Raw genomic sequence first — 16,980 nt, 5'->3', positions numbered from 1 at the left:
AATTACAAATTAAACTAATAAAAAGATACAAAAGTTAAAAATAAAACTTAAAGTTATAAAAATACAATTTTTATAAAAATATTATTTTTATATTATATTTTATAAAAGTATTATTTTTATAATTAATAAAACTAAATAAAACTTAAAAATACAAAAATAAATAAACTAAAACTAATTAATATTAAATATAAACCCTAATTAAGTTTAATAATAATAATAATAATAATTAATATGTAACCCTAATCCTGTCGGCAGAGGTATCAGACGTGTCAGACAGGATCATGCGATCGCATGAGTTCTACGTGTCTGGGCCATGCGAATGCATGGCTTCTGGATCCAGCTCAGATCTTGGACTGCTACAGTTCTCGGCCAGTTTACAGTTTATTTATTTATTTTTTTTTACTTTTTTACTTTTTACTTTATCTTCTTTACTAAATTTATATAAATAATATTTATAAAATTTTTTTTAAACTAAAGAAAAATACTTTTATACTTTATAAAATATATTTTATTTTTACACACTTATATATATATATATATATATATATATATATATATATATATATATATATATATATATATATATATATATATATATATATATACTTTTTTATGTTTTTATATTTTTGTATTTTTAACAAAATATTTTTTACAAAATAAGAAATATTATATTTTTACAAAAAATATCTTAAAAACTAATTTTTTTTATAGCGTTTCGCTTCGGCCTTCCCCGGTAGCGGCGCCAAAAATACTTGATGTTGTGCGAGGTGTATACGAAATAGTTATATTTTTATTGCGAAATACTATTAAATACGATACAATTTTACACAAATTATTTATTTATTTATAGAGTGGATATACCTAAACCTTGCTACAACACTATAGGCAGTGTACCTAATCGTACAGTAGTGTAGTTTTTAGTAAGTCCGGTTCGTTCCGCAGGGAGCTAGCCAAGTTTAACGCTATATTTATTTTAAACTATATTTGTATAAAAATATATATATAAGTAATATTATTATTTTTATAAAAAGAGGGTTTTACCGTTTAATGACCGGTTTGTCGATTTTATATTTTAGTCACAATTAAAACCTAATGTAAAATATTAAAAATAAATATAACTTAATTTAAAGCGTAAAGTAAATGACGATAATAAAATTACGATAATTAAAAGTGCGATAAATAAAATGACGATAAATAAAATTGCGATAATTAAAAAGTACGATAATTAAAAGTGCGATAAGATATAAAATAAAGGAATAAACAGTAAATAAAAGTGTGATGAGATATAAAATAAAGGAATTATGCTTATTTAAACTTCCGTAATCATGATGTTCGACGTGTTGATTTTAATTTATTACCATGGGTTAATTGTCCTTTGTCCTGGATTATTCGATATGTCCATACAGTTTTGTCCATAATAGTCCATCGGTCATAATTATAAAGTGCGAGGATCTTCGTCAAATTAACCTTATATCCGAAGTCAAATATTCCAACTAATTGGGGATTCGAACTGTAACAAGGTCTTAATACTTTGTTTAATGAATACACCAGGTTATCGACTGCGTGTAATCCAAGGTTTTACTACTTTGTTAACAATTACACCAATTACCCTAGAATGTAATCCACCCCTGTTTTAATGAGTCCATTAACTATTAATCCATTCCCGTGTCCGGTAAAATGAACAATAATTTGTATTTATAAATATCCCACCCACCGTACCCGATTAAGCGTATGTAGTTATATAGAGATACGTCAAATTGTAACCTTTATATTAAATTAACAAGGTATCGTTTAGTTAATATAAAGCCCATTAATAGCTCATAGTCTAATTTCCACAAGTGTCGATCTTTTGTTCAAACCCCAATTATGGTACAAAGCCCAATAACCCCGTCTTTAATATTTAGCACAACATCACGATTACTTTAGCTTAAATAAGCATAATAATAACTTAGCTACGAGACATTAATTTAAAAAGGTTGAACATAACTTACAATGAGTATTAATCGCGTAGTGTTACACGAACATAATTTCGACTTACAAACTTAAAACATTCGCTAACATAACCTTATTATTATTAAACTTAAATTAAAATTATAATTAGAATATAAATATAAATATATATTTGAGAGATAGAGAGTAGATGGATATATGGTGTAAAAATTCGTCGACCAAACGTTGTAATTTATAGGACTTGGCCATGTACAGTGCACCATGCGATCGCATGGATTTAAAGCCTCCAGGCCATGCGATCGCATGGCCTCCTTTTCCTGGTCACATATGATTCCAAAACGTGGGCTGCTCGTATTTAAATATTATATAACATAATATATATAATTTTATATAATTATATATATATTATATTATATTCTTGTGCGTCGTTGACTTGTAATTTTAGGCCCGTTGCGTCGCGCGTTGATAGTTGGTTCATGTCCCGGTTCCGAATTTTCGAACGTCCTTGCGTACTATTTAATATCTTGTACTTTACGTTTTGCGGCTTGTACTCTTGTAATTTTGAGACGTTTCTCATCAATAAATTGAACCTCTTGGATTGTACTTTGTACTTTTTAGCGTTTTGGTCATTTGCGTCTTCAATTCGTCGAATCTGTCTTTTGTCTTCACCTTTTAATATTTAAACGAATATCACTAGTAAATAGAACAATTACAACTAAAAGCTTGTATTTCTTGAGGGATAATGCTATGAAATATATGTTTGTTTTTAGAATTATCAATGATGTTGAAGCGGTTTGTCCAGTCTAGGAGCACACTTTGGTTTTCATCTGCCCACTATGATTGGTTAGTTATCTTTAGTTTTCGTGAATCACGACTCACCAACTATGTTTCTTACCAAAAATGAATGAGTCTAAACTTTTATTGGGCATGTACTCATAGATTAATAACTTTTCATCTCCTTTTATGCAACAGCCGAGGAGCTTCACAAGATTCTGATGTTGAAGTCTTGAAATGCAAATTGCTTCGTTCTTGAACTCCTCAACTCCTTGATTGGAAGTCCTGCACAGACACTTAACTGCGATCTCTATCCCATTCTCTAGCACATCCTGATGAATACCACCCTTTAGTTTAATTCGAATAATTTCACAATCTTATATATGCCTTGTGTTTAAATCACTTGATTAATTATAATAGGTAGATTGGTTACTATTGTTATTTTTCATGTTCTATGAAAATAAATTAGTAAACTGTTATAATTTAGTAGGCTTATAACTACCTTTATAGCTGATCTTAGCAACAAGCCTTCTTATAAATATATATGAGCAGAGATAAAAGAGAGAAGAATAAAATTTTCTATATCAGTGTATCTTACAAGGCTAACACAGGTGATATATTTATATTACAAATTTTACTATGCAAAGTTCTATTCATATGCATGGGTATGAATTATTAAATTGTCAGCCACATGTTTTTTTAACTTTTAGCATCATAACACTCCCCCTTGGATGGTAATTTATTAGAGATCAACTAGTACTACCTAGTTAAAAACCTTGCTAAAGAAAACCCAGTGGGAAAAAACTTTAGCTAAGGGAAAAAGTGTGCAGCATAGAATTGACTCCCCCTCAAGTAGACATCACTGATCTGTTACATCTTTTGAACATGCCTCATGCCAATATTGTGAACGTGTGTTCTGAAAATAGCAGTTGGGGGTGCTTTGGTGAAAATATCGGCAGAGTTTTTGCTGGATTGAACATATCTCATTTCAATCTGGTTGTCCTTAATGAGATCTCGAGTGTATGAGAAGAATTTAGGAGGTATGTGTTTTGTTCGGTCACTTTTGATATACCCTTCTTTCATCTGTGCTATGCAAGCTGTATTATCTTCATAGATAGTTGTTGGACTTATCTCGCATTCTAGTCCACAAGAATCAGTAATGAGTTGTGTCATTGATCTTAACCAAAAACATTCCCGAGTAGCTTCATGTAATGCAATCACTTCGGCATGATTTCATGATGTTGCAACAAGTGTTTGTTTTTGAGAACGCCATGATATTGCAGTATCTCCATTTAGGAATACATATCCATTTTGAGATTTAGCTTTATGTGGATCAGATAAATAACCTGCATCTGCATAACCAACCAAATCTTGTTTTGATTCGTTAGAATAAAATAAACCTAAATCAGTAGTTCCTCGAAGGTATCGAAATATGTGTTTGATCCCATTCCAGTGTCTTTTGGTCGGAGCTGAGTTGAACCTTGCCAACAAATTAACTGCAAAAAGAAATGTCAGGTCTTGTACAATTTGTAAGATACATAAGAGCTCCAATTGCACTAAGATATGGTACTTCTGGTCCCAGGATATCTTCATGATCTTCACAGGGACGAAATGGATCAGTGTCAACATTAAGTGATCTAATAACCATAGAAGTACTTACTGGTTTTGCCTTGTCCATATTGAAACGTTTTAAAATCTTTTTCGTATAAGTTGTTTGATGTACAAGTAAACCATTAGGCATATGCTCAATCTGCAAACCAAGGCAATACTTGGTTTTTCCGAGATCTTTCATTTCAAATTCTTTCTTTAGAAGTTGAATGGCTTCATGGATCTCTTTATTTGTACCTATGATGTTAAGATCATCAACATAAACGGCTATAATCACATATCCAGATGTTGTTTTCTTAATGAATACACATGGGCAAATAAGATTATTGGTATACCCTTTGCTTATCAAGTAATCACTTAATCGTTTATACCACATGCGACCCGATTGTTTCAACCCATATAAAGACCTTTGTAACTTGATTGAGTACATTTCTTTGGGTTTTGCATTGGTTGCTTCTGATACCTTAAATCCTTTAGGTATCTTCATATATATATCACTATCGAGTGATCCATATAGATAAGCAGTCACAACATCCATGAGATGCATTTCTAAATTTTTAGAAACAGCCAGGCTGATTAAGTATCTAAAAGTAATTGCATCCATAACAGGGGAATAAGTTTCATCATAATCAATTCCCGGTCTTTGAGAAAAACCTTGAGCTACAAGTCTAGCTTTATACCTTGTAACTTCATTATTCTCATTTCTTTTTCGCACAAAAACCCATCTATATCCCACAAGTTTCACATCTTTAGGTGTGAGAACGATAGATCCGAAAACTTTTCTTTTATTGACCGATTCAAATTCAGCTCGTATTGCTCCTTTCCAATGATCCCAATCATGTCTATTTTGATATTCCATGACAGATTTTGGTTCTGGATCATCATCTTCATTCATGATGTCATATGCAACATTATATGAAAATATCTCATCAAGATTTTTCATTTCATTTCGGTTCCATAATATTTTTGAATGTGCATAATTAATTGAAAATTCCGTATTGACATCATCAATCTCTTTTGCAGAAGGAGTATTGATTTGTAGTTCTTCTTGAACACTTTCTTTTACCTCATTATCAGCTGATTTTCTTTTCCGAGGATTTTTATCTTTGGAACCAATTGGTCTCCCACGTTTCTGGTGTGGCAAAGACTCAAGAGTGACACTATTGCCAGCTTTTGATTTTCAATTTGAGCTGGAACATTTGCTGCTGGTATATATGATTTAGTCACTCTTTTTGTATCTGTAAATGCATCAGGCAATTTATTCGCAAATTCTTGCATATGCATTATTTTTTGAACTTCGATCTCGCATTCTTTTGTGCGAGAATCAAGATACATTAATTGAGGTTCACACCATGAAACATCATTTTCTTTATTTTTTATTTCTCCCCCTAATCTAGGGAACAATGTTTCATTAAAGTGACAATCAGCAAAACGTGCTGTAAAAACATCACCCGTCATGGGTTCAATATATCTTATGATTGAAGATGTTTCATATCCAACATATATTCCCATCCTTCTTTGAGGACCTACTTTAGTGCATTGTGGTGGTGCGATAGGAACATATACCGCACAACCAAATGTTCTAAGGTGGGAAATATTTTGCTGATGGCCAAAAGCAAGTTGCAAGGGAGAATATGTATGACTTGCACTTGGTCTAATGCGAATTAATGATGCAGCATGTAAAATTGTATGACCCCATACAGATACTGGAAGTTTTGTTCTCATTATCAATGGTCTAGCTATTAATTGCAATCGTTTGATTACTGATTCGGCTAAACCATTTTGTGTATGCACATGGGCAACATGATGTTCAACAACAATCTCAATAGACATGCAAAAATCATTAAATGCTTGAGATGTAAACTCACCAGCATTATCCAATCTCACCCTTTTAATAGTATAATCAGGGAAATGTGCTCTCAATTTAATAATTTGAGCAAGAAATTTTGCAAATGCCATGTTTCGACTTGATAATAGACACACATGAGACCATCTACTAGATGCGTCTATTAGGACCATGAAATATCTAAATGGTCCACATGGTGGATGAATTGGTCCACATATATCACCTTAAATTCTTTCAAGAAACAATGGTGATTCTTTTTCAACCTTAAGAGGTAATGGTCTTATTATCAATTTTCCAAGTGAGCATGATGTACATGGGATAAGTGCATCATGAGGGATCTTTTGATCCATCAATGGATGTCCATGTGTATTTTGAATTATTCTTTTCATCATTGTTGATCCTGGGTGGCCTAATCTTTCATGCCACAGATTGATCATTACAGGATCACATGCCTTTTCATTAACTACCATGTGTGCCTCTGGTACATTTATATATGTATAATGTAAACCAGAACTAAGTCTTGGTAGTTTTTCAATCACATGCTTCTTGTCAGTGATACTTAAGTATTTATCATTTTCTGTAGTCACTGACTGATAATCATATCCATTTTGGTATATGTCAGAGAAGCTTAACAAATTTCTCTTTGACATGGGAGAAAATAAGGCATTTTTTATCAGAAAATTTGTACCATTTGGTAACATGAATTTTGCCTTTCCCATTCATTTTATTAAATCCGCAGGACCTGATATAGTATGTACCGTTCCTTCTGTTACTTTAAAATTAGTGAAATATTTTTTAGATTTGAGTATAGTGTGTGTGGTACCACTGTCTGCAATACAAAGATCCCCACCATTTGACTGATTTTGCACTCCAGTAGTGTACATCATGAACTTCAAAATATGAGAAACAAATAATGAGTACATAATTCATCAATATATTACATTCAAAATATGTTATAAACGAAAGTACATAATAAGGAAACATATAGTAAAGTAGATATGGTATAGATCGTAAATCTACATCCATTTATTTGATATGGACATATAATAGAAAATTTATTCATTAAAGTAGTCACTTGTTGGCTCAGTGATTTTTGTATCAAGATCATCGACAAGGTTTGCCTCTTTTCCTTTTTCCTTTAGGGATTCTTGATATTGATTAACATAATATTGATTTGTTCGACAGTTCTTAGACCAGTGTCCAATTTTACCACATCGATAACAAGAATCTTCAATATTCTTTGAAGAGCTTCCTTCAACATTATGATTTGTGAGATTGTACGGTAGTTGAAATTTATAATTTTGTGGATTATTATTCCTTTGTCCACGACCATGACCACCGTAACCATTACGACCACGACCACCACCACGACCATTACCATAAGGGTGATTTCGAACATAGTTATGATTTTTATTATTGTTATGGTAATTTCCATGATGATGGTTTTGGCTAATATGACCACGACCTCGCCCACGTCTTCGTCCAGGTGCATTTCTTTTTCTATTATTATTGTTAATAGCATTAGCTTTAGGGAATTCTAGCGCACTCGTAGGACGAGATTCTTGATTCTTCATCAGTAATTCTTTATTCACTTCTGCAACTAAGAGATAAGTTTGAAGTTTGGAAAAAGTTTTGTAATTCTTCAATCTTAAATTTTCTTGTATAGTTAGGTTTGCAGAATGCATTGTGGAGAAAGTTTTCTCCATCATATCAGCATCACTTATTTCTTGACCACAGAATTGAAGCTTTGAACGGATCTTGAATATGGCCGAGCTGTATTCACTTACCTTTTTAAAATCTTGGAACCTTAGATTTCTCCATTCTTCCCTCGCAGCTGGGAGTAATATTTCCTTTTGATTATCAAATCTACTCTTGATACTTTCCCATAAAACATGTGGATCTTTGATAGTGAGATACATATGTTTTAAGGTGATATCAATATGTTTGCGACAATTGATTTTAATTTATCTTGATCAGAACAAGTATTGTTTTCTTTTAAAGTTTCCAGAATACCCAGTGATTCAAGATTTATTTCTACATCCATGACCCATGATGTGTAGTTTGTTCCCGATACATCTAGGGCATCAAACTCAAGCTTTGATAAGTTTGACATTTTCTATTTTCAGAAAGATGAACAACATAAATTATAATCATAATCAATTTTTAACAACATGAAATTAGAATCATTTTAAATTCATAAGTAGCAAACAACAGAATAATGGTATGATTACAAATAATAAAACTACAAGGGCAGGATAGAATACAGGTTCACCGGGTGGTATATTAGCAACAATGATGATAGTTAATATGACCAATACAATAGAAAAAATCATTCTTGTGTGAATCATCTTTACAAAAATTTTTTGTGAGTGGTAATCTGAGAAAATGAAGATTGATTTGTAAAAATGTGAAAAACGGAGATGTTTATTTTATATTTGAAAAATATAGTCGTTGTAACGTCGTTAGTTGACGTTAACGACTGTTATGTACTCGTTATATTAATAATAATTTTAATAAAAGAATTTTATTAGTATAAATTTGATTACTATAAAATACATTTAGTATAAATATGTTTAGTATAAATACGAAGATTAAGAGAATAAACATATTATGCATAAATAATAAATTTAAGAATAAACGTTAGTATGCATGAAATAAATAATGATTAATTGCATAAGTAATCATAAATGTTAGATAACATAAATATAAATGTTAGTGAAGTTAATAAGAGTTAGATTACAGAAATATAATTCAGGCGGTATAACCGACCATATATAACATAGATATAAATGTTAGTGAAGTTAATAATAGTTAGATTATAGAAATATAATTCAGGCGGTATAACCGACCATATATAACATAAATATAAATGTTAGTGAAGTTAATAATAGTTAGATTACAGAAATATAATTCAGGCTGTATAACCGACCATATATAACATAAATATAAATGTCAGTTATGATGATAATAATATTTACCTTACTAATAAATAATAGAAGATATCGTTAAAGAATTTCTTATCTTGATTAGTGACTTGTGCTTGCTTAGATAAACCTTGATTATACGGAGCACTTCGTGCTGATAACGTGTTATAATTCAGTAGGCTTATAACTACCTTTATAGCTGCCTTCTTATAAATATATATGAGCAGAGATAAAAGAGAGAAGAATAAAATTTTCTATATCAGTGTATCTTACAAGGCTAACACAGATGATATATTTATATTACAAATTTTACTATGCAAAGTTCTATTCATATGCATTCTTATGAATTATTAAATTGTCAGCCACATATTTTTTAACTTTTAGTATCATAACATAAACAAGTTTGTATATTCATTTTCTTGTTATTACAATGTTACTATTTGTTATCTTATAAACAACTCCAAATCCACCCTCTCCAAGAATATTATCGGTTGAAAAACTGGCAGTTGCAGTAGATATTGTAGTAAAGCTAAACAATGGTATTTCTTCATTTCCTCCGTCCATTGATTGCTCATTATTCCTTTTTTTCCGTGCATACCACAAGCATATAGAGATCAAACCTATGAAAAGGACCCCGGTAAAGATTACACTTAAGATGACTTTCATGTCTACTCCATCTTTCTTTTTGGAAGTCGATAAAGCAACTGTAAGATGTTAGCATAGCATAGAAATGATGTTAGTTTAAAATCATGTAATATTAATGTAATATGTTGATTTGTAATTTTACCTAACTCAGATGAAGCCATTCTTATAAAATTATCTTGACCATTTGTAGGAGACTCACGCATGTCTATAAGTTCTTTAAACCAATGCACGCACCCTTTTTCTCCTAAAGTGTCGTCGGGTAATGCAAAAGCCATACAAGTACAATTCTTTAAGCATTTTGCTTTACATTCCTCTAAAGTCATGCTCATGTTAAACCAGGTACCTTCTGTGTCTGGAAAATTAAAATTAGAGTACTTAATAAAGCCATATGTTCCGTTTATGCAATCTAACGGTGTTCGTCTAACACAACCAGCTAAAAAATCTGTTGTTTCCCAACCCTTTTGGTTTCTGGGCACAAATCTTTTCTTATCCAAGCAATCACACAACTGTCGCCTCGGGCTCGGACTCGTATCTAAGCTGCAGGTTCCATACGCTCTACAAATGTTATACGTGTCACATATGTCTGTCGGTAATGCTATGTTGAGCGTCCAATTTTTAAAAGCTTCTAACCATACCCAATCTTGTAGCTCTCCAGAAGAATTCAAGGTGAGCCTGAATATGATGGGACTGTTTTCAATGTAAAACCTAAAAGACATCTCGTTATCAGTTATAATTACACTGTATACCAGAGTCAAGTTTGGGCTAAATTTTGACCCAGTAACACGGTAGTTTCTCCATGGCCCACTCCGATAGTTGACCATTGAACCTTGTTTTAGTTTGTTTTCTAGATAACCGTCGGTGTCAGCCTCCCAGGTGAATTCACCTACAGATGGATCTTGACTATTTCTCCATGAGGTTAGATGCCAATCGATCCCCCTCGCGTAGTCTTTCCCTATCTTTATGTTATATAGAAGAGTATCGGTCAGAAAATCAAAACTCTGCCACATCATCTTCCCCTGTTGATCCATCAACATTAGATTTCCTGTGTCATGAAGCTTTGATGTTGCATTTGGTGATGTCATCGTTGCGTTGGATGACCAAATCATGGTGTTATTGTTAAAAATGCCGAGAATTCCTGGATCCACACTTTTTAATACAACCGGCGATACTCTGGGGAGTGGGTGGTTTCTGTTGGCAACCCAAACCGGTGTTCTAACTGAGAATTATTTGTACCAAATACCGATATATCTATTCTCTGAGTTATCTGGCCGAAAAAACCCAAGTTCAAAGACTCTAGTTTCTGAGACCAATGTGTCTCCTTTTGTCAAGAATTGTGAATTCGAAATGATATCGAGTTTGGTAGTGTTGATTTTGTGTGCAACTATAGCTAAAACCGAAAGGAGAAACATGAAGGGTCCTTTCCTGAAAACTTTATGGTAAAAAAATTGCATGGCGTACACACATGCTCACGCACACTAATTATGGGAAACAATAAACATGCAACCAAAAAGTTGTTGGGTAGTTTGCTTGTGGATTCGTTCAAGTATGCAAACCGGGAATATAAAGCAAACGATATACGTGCGGATATAGGCAACCGGTTCGGTGTCAACATATCTTACAATCAAGCATGGAGGGCCAAATTTCATACATTACAGATGCTTCGTGGCAGTGGTGAAGACTCGTTCCGAATGCTTCCCCTTTACCTATATAACATTAGGATCCACAACCCGGGAAGCGTAAGTAATTTGGTCACCGACAAAGAAGATATATTTTTGATGTGTTACTATTCCCTTGGCGTAGTTGTAAGTATCGATAATCAATTTAACTTATTAACTTATAATTTAACTTATTATAATTTAACACTTATTACCTTTTTTAACATGCAGGTTTGATCATTTGTTCAACATTGTCGCCCGGTAATTATCGTCGATGGTGCGCATTTGAAGGCAGGGTACTCGAGGATAAATTTAGTTGTCGTTGCGATGGATGGCAATAATGAAATTTTGCCATTGGCTTATGGAATTAGTGAAGGCAAGACCAAAGAGGTTTGGTCATGGTTTTTGGGCAACCTAAGAGATCATTTAATGAGTTGCGGTATGAATGATCGTATTTCAGAGCTTACTTTTATTTCTGATCATGCTACTTCAATAATTTCACGAGCTAATATTGTTTGTTTCACCCTGTAACGACCCTGGTTTTTCCAACGTTATTTATTAATAATTGTTATTATTAATACGTGTGATTATACGAATGTATGTTATTACATTTACTTGTTACCATGATTAACCGTACTTGATTTTTAAATGCCCGAAACGTCTTTGTGACACACGAAACTTTCACGAATAATATTTTAGAATATTATTTACATTCATGATTAAGTTTTATTAATCATTTTAATTAACTAAGGTTTCTAGTTAGTTACTTGGGCTTTTGTTGGACTTAATTTGTTAATCACTTGAACTTGGGCTTTCTTTAGTATTATTGGACCTTACAAGCCCACCCTACCTCTTTTATGGATTAATTAGCCCTCTAAGACATGTAAGTATCACCTTATGTTATAACTAGTTAGTTTAGGATACATGGAATCTAGTTACACATCTTCCCCATGCTAGGCAACTTATTAACCAACTTTTATGACACATACATGCAAAGACCTTGTGAGTAATCTCCTTCCTCCCTCCCCCATTCAAACAGTCGGCCATCCCCTTTGTAGAGGGAGTTTTTGTTTCAATTTTTCATTACTTCATTCTCATTTACTCTCTCATTTACACACACCTAAATTACTTGCAACCTTTCTCTCTTTTTCTCTCATTTTTGTAAGTAACTTGAACAAATAATTCTATCTTTTCTTTCCTTCTAAAACCGAACCAAAACCTTCATCATCATCATTCTTTTGTTTAATGTTACTTGCATTTGATTAATTGTTACTTACTTGTAGTTGTTGTTTGTTACTTCCTAGTTTTCAAGAACCAAACTTTCTAGTTTGATTCTTCATTTTATCTTGTAATTACAAGAACACTCAAGAACATAAACTTACTAGTTTATGATTCTACTTTTATTGTTTCAAAAGATTTAAGGTTCATGTGTTGTAAATCATACTTGTAATTCATGTTAGTAAACTTTAAAGTTTACTTTCTTAAAGATCAAACTTTGGTTTGGATCTTTAAAGTATGCAACCCATGAACTTATTAACTTGTTTACCTAGCTTATTTACTTGCACTTTAATTTCATGATTTATGTTCTTGTTGGTCAAGTGTTACTAGTTAACATTGATCTCATTAATCTTGAACTAAAAGTTAACTTTAAAAGTTCAAGAACATGTAAGTAAGTTTTCTTTAATTATAACTTTGTACACTTATGTTAGATCTAGACTTTTGAGTCTTAGATCATCAAGATCAAACTAAGAACTATGTTCTACAACTTAAGATCTTGATTTCATAAGTTCACTTTCAAGTTTATAACTTATTATTAGTTTTAAAGTTCATGTATGTGTTAGACCTAAGACTTTGATGTAACTTTAGTTCATCAAAACACTTGCAACACTTAAGTGAGTTGTGCTTCATGTCTTAGACTTACACATGGGTTATGATGGTCAAACCTTGGTGAAAATGATGCAAACACATCAACGAGTTGTACACTTAAAGCTATATGCATCAAGGATGAGAACCATGATAAGCATCGAGCACCAAGAACCACCGGAACCTACTGACCCTACTGTTCTACTGTTTCTGTGTCTGACCCATACGACCTGTGTAGCGACCCGACCAAATCGTCATTGACGGAGCCGTCTACTTAGGTCCCGTTACGTGGTCATAAGTCTTTAAAACAACGTTTGACCAAAAGATATGTCGCATTCATTTCAAATGTAAAGGTTGTTCACGTTTACAAGAATAGTTCCACCACAAGTTACGATACAAAGTTTTAAGTACAAATGAGACTTATGCGACACAATTTAAAGTATCCAAAAGAAGCTCCATGTATGCATATATACTCGATATCCAATGCAAGTATCAAAATAATGAGCGGAAGCATGTATCATGTATCGTTCAAGGACCTGAGAAAAACATAGAAATCTGTCAACGAAAACGTTGGTGAAATCATAGGTTTAAGTAAGTAAGTACAAGTGAACCACAAGATTTGCATCAATGAAATAATAGTAATACATTCCAAAAGTTTGTTTCACGAGCACCCAATTATCAATGCTTAACATTTCCTTCCATTGAACCCCATCACTTAGTGCTAGAACATACACTGTTTCTCGAAAATATATTTCATTCGTAAACGGTAGCGAACCGTTTGAATGAGGGTTTGTCAAACCCATATGGATCCATACAACATAAGTTCTCGCTTACACCCGGCAAGTGTAACTAATGATAATCGAATTGAGGATTTTGTTCTAAACTCGTATGTAGAATGTTTGTTTTCCTGTACTTGTGTTCACTTAGTAAAGAAATGTTTATGTTTTCTCATCCCAAATGTAAGTTCAAAAAGAGTAAAAGTGGGACTATGATCTCACCTTGAGTGCACGAGTAGTAAAGTACTTCGACAAGTAAACGTGTGCAAAGAACAATGCTAGTCTTGACCTAAACAATAGGTTTGTATCAATAACGGTAAACACGATAGGTCAAAGATGTTCAATTAGTCCTATGGCTCGTTACGACTCGATTATTTAGCATGTGAAATCAAATTGTCAAGTTTCATGCAAGATACAAGTATATAAACAAGTTAGGAAGGTGGCATAATCATTTGGTTAAGTTTGACAAAAAGTCAAACCTTGGTCGGTCAAAGTCAACGAAAAAGTCAACACGTTCGGGTCGTGTCCCGAACTATTTTTCTGAGGTTTTTAATCATGTATGAGCATGTTAGGACAAGTTACATGTGAATCGGAGGTGCGTAGCATAGCAAACATTATTCAAAAATTGACCAAGTTGGACAGACCAAAATGGCGCGCCGCGCGGGTATATGGCGCGCCGCGCCATTACCTGTGCAGAGAATTCTGGCAGTTTTTAAGTTTTATGCACGAACCTAACTTCAAACAATCACCATTTATGATCCGCAAACAATCAAGACAAGTATCTTATACCGTTGGGAAGGTAATTTGACGAGGAAAACAACTAAACACATTTCATCAATCAATCTACCTATTACAACAACCAAAACCGCATCTAATGCTTAACATTAACCGCATACAAGTTCATAAATGCAATTCAATGATTCGGGCAACCAATTTACATGAATGATATGCCGTTTCGAAGGTAATCAAGCATACAATCCAACTAAACACTTACCAATAATAATCCATGGCATTCAATGCATCAAAAGTCCATTTCAAGTTCATCAAACCCTAACCCAAATTCACCAAAATCAATAATCAAGTTTATGAAGTTTTCTAAGGCAACCTACACATCAAATTGAAGCTAGTGATGCTAGTAACACAATTAAAACATCAACTTTCAAGATCTAACAACATATGATCATCCAAAATTCAAGAACAACACACCAAAATTCAAGTTCATGCTAGTTACACTAAAACAACGAGATCGAGCATATAAATCATATATTCATGTTAGACTTGAGCCATAGACACTAATTAACACTTTTATAAGTTAAAAACATCAAGAACACAAAATCTAGTGATTTTAGAAAGTTACCCAAATGAGATGAAGTTGGTACCAAAATGAAGAGGATGAAGAGAGGATCACAAATATGTAGTTTATTTTGTTGTAAGCCTCCTAGATCGAATTTAGATGATGATTGAATGAATTTGGTAAATGGGTGTGTGTTCTTGCTAGAGAGAAAGAGAGAGAGATGGAGATGATAATGAATGGGTGAAAGGGGTTTGACCCTTTGACCTAGTCAAGGGTTTGATCCCTTGTCAAGTTTAGTCCCTCAACTTTCGTTCGGGTGCGGGAATTACCTAAACGAGATAATTTAAAACGCGTATCAACGGGAGATGTTATAAACATATAACGGACTTTATATTAGTATAACGGAAAAGTAAATGGAAAAAGGCGGGATGTTACATTACCTACTCCTTAAAAGAAATTTCGTCCCGAAATTTAAGTAGGCGTAGTAGTCGTTGTTTCTTCCTCGAGATCTTGCGTTTCCGAATTCACGAATAGATGAGGATACTTCCTTTGCATTTGATCTTGTCTTTCCCAAGTAAACTCGGGTCCTCTTTTGGCATTCCAACGAACCTTGACAATCGGGATTCGGCTTTGTTTCAATGTCTTGACGGAGGTGTCCACAATTTCAACCGGTTCCTCCACAAAATGAAGTTTGTCATCAATAGTAAGTTCTTCGAGAGGGATGACGATATCGGGTTCGGCAAGACACTTTTTCAAGTTAGATACATGGAAGGTAGGATGAACGGAGTTCAATTGAGGCGGAAGATCTAAACGATAAGCAACGGTTCCAATACGCTCCAAGATTTCGAAAGGACCAATATACCGCGGATTTAGCTTCCCGTGTTTCCCAAAACGGATTACACCCTTCCAAGGTGCGACTTTTAACATTACTCGGTCACCGACTTGAAATTCAAGATCGTTGCGTCTTTTGTCGGTATAGCACTTTTGACGACTTCGGGCCGTCCTAAGCCTATCTCGGATTTGAACGATTTTCTCGGTGGTTTCGTGAATGAGTTCGGGTCCGGTGATTTGCACGTCGCCTACCTCGGCCCAACAAAGAGGTGAACGACATTTGCGGCCATATAGCGCTTTAAAAGGTGCGGCTTTAATACTCGCGTGATAACTATTGTTGTAAGAGAACTAGGCGAGAGGTAAGTGCTTGTCCCAAGCTTTTCCGAAATCAACCACGCAAGCTCGTAACATGTCCTCTAAGGTTTGAATTGTACATTCACTTTGTCCATCGGTTTGAGGATGATATGCGGTGCTCATGTCTAAACGCGTTCCCAACGCTTCTTGCAATGTACGCCAAAATCTAGAAACGAAACGGCCATCTCGGTCGGAGATAATCGATAAAGGTACACCGTGTCGGGCTACGATCTCCTTAATGTAAAGTTGTGCAAGTTTCTCCATTTTGTCCGTTTCTTTTATGGCAAGGAAGTGTGCGGATTTGGTGAGACGGTCAACAATAACCCAAATGGTATCATAACCGCCCGTCGTTTTTGGTAGCTTGGTGATAAAATCCATCGTTATCCCTTCCCACTTCCATTGCGGGATCTCGGGTTGTTGAAGTAGTCCGGACGGTCTTTGGTGTTCGGCTTTGACTTTG

The 16,980-nt window shown here is 33.8% G+C and overlaps 1 pseudogene; it reads right to left on the bottom strand.

Moving 5' to 3' along the window:
* Window positions 1-11,156, bottom strand: part of LOC139886014 (G-type lectin S-receptor-like serine/threonine-protein kinase At4g27290) — a 31,433-nt pseudogene extending 20,277 nt beyond the window's left edge.
* Window positions 11,157-16,980: the final 5,824 nt, after the last annotated feature.

Source organism: Rutidosis leptorrhynchoides, chromosome 1 (assembly GCF_046630445.1).
Source record: "Rutidosis leptorrhynchoides isolate AG116_Rl617_1_P2 chromosome 1, CSIRO_AGI_Rlap_v1, whole genome shotgun sequence".
Taxonomy (NCBI): Eukaryota; Viridiplantae; Streptophyta; class Magnoliopsida; order Asterales; family Asteraceae; genus Rutidosis; species Rutidosis leptorrhynchoides.
Note: the sequence above shows the minus strand (reverse complement) of the source record. Positions and strands in the feature narration are given on the sequence as shown.